At 43.8% G+C, this 11069-nt stretch overlaps 1 pseudogene; it reads right to left on the reverse strand.

Annotated features, from left to right (window-relative positions):
• Positions 1-9004: 9004 nt before the first annotated feature.
• LOC115847414 (testican-3 pseudogene) lies at positions 9005-10735 on the reverse strand (annotated as a pseudogene).
• Between the last annotated feature and the right edge of the window lie 334 nt (positions 10736-11069).

Below are 11069 nucleotides of genomic sequence, written 5' to 3' on the forward strand. Positions count from 1 at the left end.
ATACTAGGCAATGACATCCTAAGGAAGAAAGAGCCAGGAAGCCCAGCTTGGCCCACTAAGAGCAAGTGGTGATTCTGAAGAGAGGACTCTATCCCTTACTCAGGTTTGCCTCCTGGCCCAGCCCCCATAGGACCAAATAGGAATCCAATGAGGGGCTGAGAGTAAACACTGAAAGAGCTGTTTCCATAGGAGTGATGAAGCAGTGCAAGTCGCTCATCACATCCCAAACGGTTCCCTCTCATGGCAGTGGTTAGGGCAGCTGGTGGGCCTGTGGTCAGAACAAAGGGTGCCCCGTGTCACCAAGCACCACAGGAGCCACTCTCAGAGAAATCTACTGGTGATACTTGTGTCCAGAACCCTGAAATCTCCTGTAGATGTGGCTGAGTCAGAACAGGGTCAGCACCAGGTCAGCAGGACAGGATCATCACGAGTCTCATCCCTGCCTCTTCTCTGGCTGCTCCAGAACTCCTAGTGAGTTCTGCATCAACATACTCAGCAGCCCCAACCAGGGTGTGACGAAAGAGTAAATAAAGACAAAGGAAGGAAACAATGGAAAGAGAGAACAGTGACTATACAGAGAGACCAGCCATGGGCTCCGTTCATTTTTCTTCTTGACACCCATGGCTGCTGCCTCTAAAGCCCAAAGTCTTGGCTATAACACCCTGGTATTGTGCTTGCTGAATGGAGCTTTCAGAGCTTCCCTGGAGGAAAAGTTGTGACACACTGCAGCAAGACAGGCATGACTTGGGGTCTATACCCAGCCACAGCCCTAGCTCACCACAGCACCAGGAAGTTGCAGCTGGACCCACAAGTATCAGGGCTAACTTATGCCTACTTCTCCCCTTCACTCATCCCAGGCCTCCTTCTCCCTCAGCAGATGTGGAACAAAGGAACCGCTGCAGAAAATAATCTCAGAGCCTCAGTCTGAGCTATGTCTGCAAAGTCCATGGCGATCTGAATAATCTAGAATTTACTGAGCGTTCACTAGCTTCCAGGTCCTGTGCTAAGAGCTCGTATGTTCACTGATTACATAATTCCTAATGATAGAAACAACCAAGTGAGGCAAGTGTGACTATAGCCTCCACTTTTGAAGTAAGGAAACCAAGGCTCAGTGAGCTTCAGAAACCTGCCTAAGGTCACCCAGATAGTAAAACTCAGGTGCCTCTGAAATAAAAGATGACATAGTTTAACCATAAACCATCACGGCCCCGAGGCTGAGCAGAAGAGTAGGGTTGATAATTTCCAAGGAGGAGGTGATTTAAAATCTGGCCCGATTTCAGATCACTTGAACTGCCCCTGGTGTGTCTGGGGAGGCATTCTCTCTTGAACATGTACTCACAGGCAGGCATGCATGCACCACCCCCACCCCCACCCCCACACAGCCCAACTGGTATGGGACAGATTAAGTCCCATATGATCCAGACTCAGCAGTTAACAGAATGATTATTTCCCTACCCTTACCCGTGAACAATATTAAATCAAAATTCCCAGGATTTTCCTGGGAACTCAATGCATCAGAAGCTTCCAACCTTCGCCCAAGGTGTGTTCACTTCAGGAGTTGTGCAGATCCCACCATGCCCCAAGGACAGCTTAGAACCATTCTCTGTCTTCCCATAATACCCTGGATATATTGTCATCGATCCATTCATCCAACAAGTAATCATGGAACTCCTCTAATATACGTCAGCCACAGAGATTCCTTGGAACCCCTGTCATTCCAGTTACTACTGTCTTTTGTTAAAAATGATTAGTTTTAACGTAACAGTATCTCCCACTAGGATGAGTGCCTTGTAAGAAGGTTACCGTGCATTATTCATTATCATATACCTAGGGCTTAACCACATATGGGCACACCTCTGAGCAGGCTACCAAAAATATTGGAGACTGAATGAAAAATTTCATGAGGTATATACTGCATCTAAGAAATGAGAAACACAAAGAGGAGATAAAATATACATTTAGTGGAATGTAAATCCCACTAAGGGTAAAGAGATGGTGCTGCGTTGAAGGTGGGATACCAAAAAGGGAAGCTCTCGTAACACCTCAAAACATCCTTTGCAAAGTAAACTAGGGTCTCTGCACTCAGGTAAGGATACATCTTAGGCAGGATGGCAAAATAACATCCAGCCCTGTAATGGGAGCACTCTCTTCTCAGTCTCAGGTCTGCTTTAGGGGGCCCAGTCTGCCTATCATACTGTATGCAACACAATAATGGCACACCAGGGACAGCACACCAGGGACAGCAGAAGTGAAAAGTGAAAGAGCATGAATATGAAAGCCCTTTCTTTTAGGAATAGATACCTTCTTCTCTGACTCACTGGACTGCATTGCTTGTTTCTCAAAATACTAGAATTTCTGAGTCCCCAAAGGCTACACAGAAGGGTTGCTACTTCCATACCTCTACATGCTTCTTAACTATGCATAAGGTTGAAGGGCCAAACTTGCCTGCCAGTTCCCCTAGAGATAGCAGATTTTATCTGTGAATTCTGTTGATAGGGTCCATCCCATATTTTGCAGATTCCATTCTTTATAAGACATTGCTGCTTTCAATTTTTCACTTTTTTTTTTTTTTTTTTCCTGGACAAGGAACCTGAATCGTCTCATGGTCCCTGGCACGGTATTCAGAAATCATGCGAGGCTTCTGACTTTCAGTTGTGCTGCAGGGGGCAGCAGGGAGCAGCCCATCATTTCTTTATACAGCTGCTTAATAATGATATAAAACAATACAAAAAACATAGGTTCCATAAATTGAACAGGTCTCCTAAGTTAGGTTAGGTTCCACACTACATCATTAATCTCAGAATAACTCTACAACTTAGGTAGTTTTCTTCCCATTTAATACTAAAAAAAGAAAGAAAGGAAAGAATAAGACCCTGGGCAAAAACACTAAATAGAGGTATTAAAATTCAAGGTCTAAGTTTATCAGTAGCTGGTGTTATGGATACTGAATGGTGTTTCTTGAGTTTTCCTTCCTGAAAAGCAAATCTGTCTATCGGGTACGAAAGAGCAGTAGCTGGAGTCCGTGGCCAGCCTGGCAGCTGGCCAGGACTTATGTCAGCACCCCTGGGAACACTAAAGCTACTTTTGATGGTAAAGGGGTAGGAAGGAGGTGGGATTGTGGACATGACACAAAGCTTAGAGGGCCTTATGGAGACTAGGGAATGGCTGTACCTTTCCATAAGGGAGAGGTATTGGTGGTGTCAGTGTCATGATATGAACCCCTGCTGGCCAATGCACCCCAAGACAGAGCAAGATTCAGGGATCTGTGAGCCCCCCGCCCCATCATGTCAAAAGGGACACAGTGCATTGTGTCACCTCCTGTAACAACTGTGTCAGGTTGGCCAGGATGGTATCCTAGGGGACCATTGTACTTTCTCTTGGCCACAAAACAGTCCTAGAATATGATCACCACTCTCATAGGCAACAACTTCAGCAAGATGGCACCAGCCATCTCTTTTACCTGTCCCCTGTTACGTTTGGTAAATCAGGTTTTCTGCTTTCACAGAATACTCTCTCACATGATTTCTGACCACAGTCCCAGTTTTTTTCCTCCAAGAGTTTGGTCACAAGTTTCAAGGCCAACCGAGTTTGCTTTCCTGTCTGTAGTCCAATAGACAAAGAACCCATAAGAACCATGCCCCTGAAGATGATCTGACTACGTTGCTACTCAATTCATGTTTAATATCTCGCTGAACTCATTGTCCTAGGACACCCTACTTCCTATCGATTGTGGCTTCTAGACTGTCTGCATGAGCTGGACTCTGTTATTTTTTTTTTGAGATGTACCTTGTCTGATATTACATTTATTATACATGTTGCAGATATGCTTGACCATAATGTGTATTATATAATTATTGGTTTCAGGGTTCAGGATTTATCCATTAAATCAAGTTTGTTCACATGTTGCTCAAAACTTCTAAATCCTTATTAAGCTGTTGGCTGTTTGAGCTGTCAGTTGCTGAGAGACATGTTAAAATGTACCACTCTTTTAACGGATGTGTCTATTTCTGCTTGTAATTCTTTCAATTTTTGCTTTATGTATTTTGAAGCTATGTCACTCCAAGGTTTCTGGGACAAGCTCGAATCTGGGAAGGTATCCTAAGGTCACTGTTGCACTCCCTCCTAACCATAGAACACACCCTGTGGATATGATCACTTGAGAGGTCATCTCTAATATCCTGTTTTCACATGAAACAGCCTCATAAGATGACAGGGGTCAATTCCTGTAGGTATCATGAACCACACCTGTCACAGCAAACACTTTTATTATCCAGATTTTATATATTCATAGTAGACGAACTTACATGGTTTCTGACCATAGCCCTATTTTCGCTCCCAGGTTTTAATGACCAGTTTCAAGGTCCTTCAAGTTTGCTTTCCCCGTATAGTCTGACAGCCACCAAGACCATGTGATCCATATTTTTAGGGAGTGTCTGCATGGCTTCACCACCTGCAAATAGCAGCACTCACCCAACTGCCTTGCCACTGACAAACTTATATTCAATAACGTGAGATGCCTTCCTCTACCCCATGACACCCTAGCTCCAGCAATTATAGCTTTCATCTTCTCCACACCCCTGTTATCCCTGGCATTACAGACACCTCAGCACCTTAGTCAGGATTGGTGATGCCTTTGGCTCCACACATGGCATGTCTACATCACCTGCCTTAGAAGGAAGCTGAAGGTCAACTCAGTGGTGCCCTTCCAGAAAAGAGAGGGAATCATCCCAGTGGACTTCCATCTCCAGTTTTCTTACCCCACACCAAAAGGTCTTTCTTTCTTCGATATAGTTCTTGAAGTCCACCACCTCTCCCCTTTTATGTACCGCCTTTTGTTCCTGGCACATTCCTCTTTCTCTTATTTTAACATCCAGTTACTTTGAGTCCATCTGAAACAAGAGGTATGGGCACAAAGGCCAGTGCTTTTTCTTATACCTCTGCCTGGGCTGGTTCCTTTGCCTGGCAGTGGGAAAGGTTCTGGGTGACAGTTTTATCTCCTGCTCTTTGGGGGTACAGAAGCAGTTGGCTTTTCCAGTCTTGTGAGGACCCAATTCTTGGTCTCTGCAAGTATCTAAGGCTGTGAGTACTTGACTGGTGAGAAGTTCCCTTATTTAAAAAAAAAAAAAAAGTCCTAACAAACAAACCATGCACATACTATACATCTTAATAGATTTCTTTTTAATTTAGAGGCAATGAATCTGCCCAAAATATTAGATAAAGAAAATTACCTAAGTGCTTCCTCAGGTAAAAGGTTACTTGTGTTTTTTGGTATTCTATCCATATGCACTTGTTATGCATTGATTTGGCCATCATTTGGGGCTACCCCTCCGTTTTCCTGTTGTCTATTGACCTCCTGGTCAGGCCTCCACATTCACTAACGTTTAGCGTCCATCTGGATGACCCATCTTACATTCAGACCGCTGGGTTACATACAGAGTGCTATCCCTGAAGAATCATGTCCTCTAGTTTGACCTGGTCCCTGAAAACTTCCATCCATCTCCTTGTCAGACTGCTTCTCCCTCTCCTCCGAGCTGCTATGCAGGACTTCTCAAATCATTCTTCTCAAGACAAGACTTCAACGCATTCCCTCTTGCTCTCAGCTGCCCTCTCATGCTTCACAGAGAAAACAGAAAGCATCTGGTGGGAACACCTCAATTTCCTGCTTATGCTGCCTCTCTTCATTCCATTTCTCTGGAGATACACCTAGCTCACCCTGCAGGACCGTCTTTTGTATGAGGCCAAGTCCCCAGTACACTTAAGCCTCTCTAAACCTAACATCATAATTTTAAAAGTCCCTGAGGTTCCTCAAAAAATTAAGGATATAATTACCACATAATCCAGCAATCCCACTTCTGGGTATAACTCCAAAAGTATTGAAAGCATGGTCTTGAAGTGATATTTGCACAGCCATATCCATAGCGACATTATTCACAAGAGCCATAAGGTGGAGGCAACCCACGTGTTCGTTGACGGATGAATGGATAAATCAAATGTGTTGTATACATACAGTGGAATATTATTCAGCCTTAAAAAGGAGGGAAATACTGTCACATGGCAACACCATGGATGAGCCTTGAGGACATCATACTAAGTGAAATAAGCCAGTCACAAAAAGACGAATAGTATATGATTCCACTTATATGAGGTACCCAAAGTAGTCAAAGCCATAAAAACAGAAAGTAGTACGGTGGTGGCCAGGGGCTAGGGGATGGGGAAAATGGGGAGTTGTTGTTTAATGGGTATAGAGTCTCAGTTTTGCAAGACGAAAAAGTGCTGGAGATCCGTTGCCCAGCAACGTGGATATACTTAACACTATTGAACTGTACACTTAAAAATGGTTAAGATGGTACATTTTCATGTTCTGTGTTTTTTAACCAGAATTTTAGGAAGTCCCTGGACCTCATGTCTCTTTCTAGCTGCAACTCTTTGGAAGAATGCTGTATGGTCATTGTCATCTCTTCTTTAACTCCCACTCCCTTCTCAACCCACTGCCCTCTGACTTCTGCCTTCACCACTCCACTGAAACTGCTCTTGCTAAGGTTTTCAAGGACCTCTCCAAGTTTCTGGGCTGAGGGTACTCAACCCAGGGTATTGGACATGGTTCACCACTTCTTTCTGGAAGTTCTCTTATCGTTGGCTTCTGTGAGACTCTCCCTTGGTCCTTTGCTGATGTCTCAATGATAACTCCTTTTTTTTTTAAGTCTTCTTTTCTTTCTTGCTATCCTCTCTTCTTCCTAAATAGTTCTGTCCTTGGCCTGCTGCTCTTTGTGTCTTTATAGTTCTTCATGGTTTCACTGGGACAGCTCAATTAAACCTGGAGTATCCACTATCAGATTTATATCTCTGATTGGATCTCCCTCTGACTAGTCAACTCTATCTGAATGTCCCATAGGCTCTTCAAACTCAACTCCTGAATTAAACTCATCATCCCTCCTCCTGTGTTCTCTAGCTCAATGGCATTTATCCCCCAAACCTATTCTGAAACCTGGGAGTCATACTGGAATCCTAATTCTTCTTTATCCTCCATATCCAATTAGTCAAAAAGCCCTATTGATTCTATTTCCCTTATTAATTCTTAACGTCCATCTCAACTGTCAGTGCCTCAGCTGAGGTTTTTAATCACCCAGTGCCTCCAAATTAGTCTCTCTGCCTCCAATTTTGCCTTCCTCAAATTTTTCTTCCAGAGGGTGCTTCAGTGACCTTCTTAAAACTTGAGTTTGATCATGAGGCTGGTCTACTTAAAGGCCTTCAGTAGCTTCCCATTGCTTTTAGGGTAAAGTCCCAACTCTCTAATATTCAGCATACAAAGCCCATCTGCTCCCCCAAAATCATGATTGATGACAGGCCCATGATCCAAGGTGACTAATTCTTGGGGAAGTTAGACGCCAGTGGGAGAAGACGAAATCTTCACAGTAAACATATCACCTTAACAGATAATTCTTCCTTGACCTTTATGCTAGCAGTTAGTGCATGCCTCTCCCCAACTCTCAAACTTTTACAGATGGTAATATCCCAAAACAGCTTAGGCAGTGGTCCAAAAAGTGACATCGTTTTGCATTGTCCTTCATTTTTTGAGTTACCTAGTTTCTATGGAACTTAAATCATATCTGCAAGTAGGGAAGGAAGGAGAGTCAGTGCCATGAGCAGGAGAACAAGTAAGAAAGTTTGAAGCAGGGTAAATGAATATGGTGGTGTAGAACAATTTTTATATATTCTTCCAGTCTTATCCATGCTTGACTGTTCCTCCAAATTTTGAATTATACCACCAATTACCTCAGACAGAGTCTCAGAAGTCACAGAATGGTACGATTTGCAGGTTTGGACAATGAAATAAGGAAACAGGAATCTACTTGTACAAAATTACGAAGTAAATGGATAGTAACATCACAGACATCTCCTGACTCTCAAAATTTTTTTAATGTCCCCGTGCCATCAGGTTTTTTTGTTTGTTTGTTTTTGGTTTCAAGATTCTTTATTTTGTAAACTATACATAAACAGTAAAAGAGAAAATACATTTTATGTTAAATATTACATAAAATTAACATTAAAGATTTTTCTCTTAGTGTATATAAATCAAATGGAAAGAATCCAACAACTTTATTTCAGTGGATTGTATACTGGGAAACCAGCTGAACCAGTGTTTAAGTGGTGACACCAGTGTGTAACACCCAACAGGTTTTTCCACTTTTATTATGGGCCCAAAACCATAGGTCTGATGATATCCTTAAAAGGGATGGTGTACCAGAAGGGCTACATGATTAATTAACATGCTAACTTAAATACAACAATTAAAGTAATTTTTGTTGCAGTTAAATCTTAAATGGTACTCCACACAATAATCATAAACATGGTAACTATGTAACAGTAGAAAAAAGAAAGAAAGTATTCTATTTTCTTCATTCCAGCAGCAGTACCGGGACTGGTATTAATTTGTGATTAGGTGTGCCTATCTATGGCCTAATGTCCTATGTGGGGATGCATGCTGAAACCTTTCTATTTCTATTTTGCAAGGCACAATACAGTATGTTCTCTAAGTTTTGACACTAGTAACAAAAATGGCATAATTCTTAGATTAAATGCAAATATTTATCTAACATAGGAAATAAAACAAGAATGAAGATTTTTAAGTTTGATATTGAGGCAAATGACAAACTTTTTGTAAAAATATGGTTTAAAAGAATCTTTCCCTTTGTCTTTCTACTTTAAGTTCTGCACCCTAAGTTGCTGGTCAGAAAGATAAAGAAACCTAGAAAGATAAAGAAATCATGCTGGTTAAGATTATCAAACAAATCAACATGAGACTGCTGTCCAAAATAAAATAAAAATTAGAAAGGACAACTATGTTTTTAACTTTCAAAATCCATGGTTTTCCCCTGCTGCCCATTTTGTAAGATATCTGGTCACATCCAGAATAACTTCATAACTAAAAACATCATTAAAACTTCGTAACTAAAAACATACAAACATGGTGGAGGTCTCCAAGATAGTGACTTTGTTTTTCTCACTTTGTGCTATTCCCTCACTCACCTCTAAATCACTCCAGCTCTGGGAAGAGTCTACTTGGAAACTGCAATTAAGGTCATGCATATTTTAATAAAATCCTTAGAATCCAGGTCACTAGTATGTTATTGTAGATTTAACTTAGAATTTTTCCCAGAAAAATATCATATATGACCTCAAGCACTGGTTGTTTTGTTTGTGGCAGACTCACATAGATCAGTATCTCTTCATAACTTTCTCTTGTCTGGCTAGACTCCATATGTGTTCTCTTTTTCATATAAAAACTCAAAGTAAATGATACTTCTCTGAACATAAAGTTCTATGACTTTAGTTGCAATATTTGAAATAATTATACAAAATATTAAGTGAGTTTTAGAATCATTTTGTTTTGGGGCAAGAAGGTACTCCTCAGTAAGGGATCACTTGGTAAATAAAAGAAACGTAGAATTTGTTGCTCTCAGCTCTCATCCATCAGATGTATCCATCCTGGTCACCACCATCATCATCATCCCCTTCATCCTCATCATCATCTTCAATTTCATCTTCATCGTTCATAATGTCATCTTCATCGTCATCAGCAGCCCATTCACGGAAATCTCCACTTGCAAAATCTCCAGAGATCTCAAAATCAATAGCACAGTCTGCAGCACCGCGCTTCCTGGACCCCACGACTTCCCTTCCGTATCGGTCCACAAACCAGCACTGCCCAGTGCTGCCGTGGCACTGCGTTGGCTTGTAGTAACCATCTGCGTCACACTGGGGGATTTACTGTCCAGGGAGCTTCTTCACCCCGAGTCGCTTCTGAATACTGCCGAGCTCCATCTGGCAAGGTGGGTCTTGTTGCCTCTGGAAGCAGTAGCACCACTCGTTGTTGGAGATGGAGCTGTCCTTGTACGTGTCACAGGAGCTGAAGAAGGCCTCCGCGCACTGCTCGTTCTTGTCCAGGTAAATGCTCCCAAGCTCCGACTGGTCCAGGAGCAGGTGGTAGTTTGTATCAAGTGTTAAACATCAAGCCAAGTGAATCCTTGCAAATTGGCAAAATACTGGTATCAAATCTGCTTCTCTCCGGCCGCAGCGATGCTTTCGTCTTCTTGTTCTGGCCCCCACTCTCATGCAGGGCCTTGAACCAGTCCAGCAGTCTGCTGGCCATCTGCCTGAGCTCCAGGTCACTGCAGGCCCTCTTCATATTCCTGCTTGAGCCCATGGTCGTATCTGAAGGACACAGGCAACATCCTTCGCACTTGACTGAGATCTGTATTCCTAAGATGCATGCCTGGTATTCTAGTTTGCACTGAGAAGAGTAGGTATGTCCATCTGAACCACAGACAGGGCTGGTAGAGACCCCCGAGCACTGCTGGCAGGTGGATGTCGGGGGACCCCTCCACTGCTTATGCCCAACTCCTGCATCTTTCATACTGTGCGTGAGCCTCCGCTGACCAACGCAGACTGCGGTCTGAGAACCTTGAATAATGCACACTTCGTGGCGACTACATTTCAGCCTTAAGCATGGGTCTTTAGTTGGGTCTAGAGCCCCATCGAAGGCCTTCCCTGGACTCCAAGTGCGGAAATAATCATCGTCTCGGGATCGGTTCCACTGTCCGGCCTCCCGGTCGTACTGGGACACCGTGCTGAGCCATTGTTTGTTGTCCAGAAAATTGCCGCCCGCGGCCGCTGCCAGAGCCTGCGCGCACCAGGCGGCTACGCACGCGCACAGCACGACAGGCGCCCGGAGCATCCGCGGCCGCCCCTCGGCTCTGCGCGCCCCTCCGTCCTTCCCTCCCCCATCCATGCTCCCCTTCCCCGGCCATCAGTTTTTTTTTTTTTTTTTTTGCGGTACGTGGGCCTCTCTCTGTTGTGGCCTCTCCCGCTGCGGAGCACAGGCTCTGGACGCGCAGGCTCAGCAGCCACGGCTCACGGGCCCAGCCGCTCCGCGGCATGTGGGATCTTCCCGGACCGGGGCACGAACCCGTGTCCCCTGCATCGGCAGGCGGACTCTCAACCACTGCGCCACCAGGGAAGCCCGGCCATCAGTTTTTAACTGATCTGCTCTAGTAATTCAACCTCTTCAC

This window comes from Globicephala melas, chromosome X (genome assembly GCF_963455315.2).
Source record: "Globicephala melas chromosome X, mGloMel1.2, whole genome shotgun sequence".
NCBI classification, from domain to species: Eukaryota; Metazoa; Chordata; class Mammalia; order Artiodactyla; family Delphinidae; genus Globicephala; species Globicephala melas.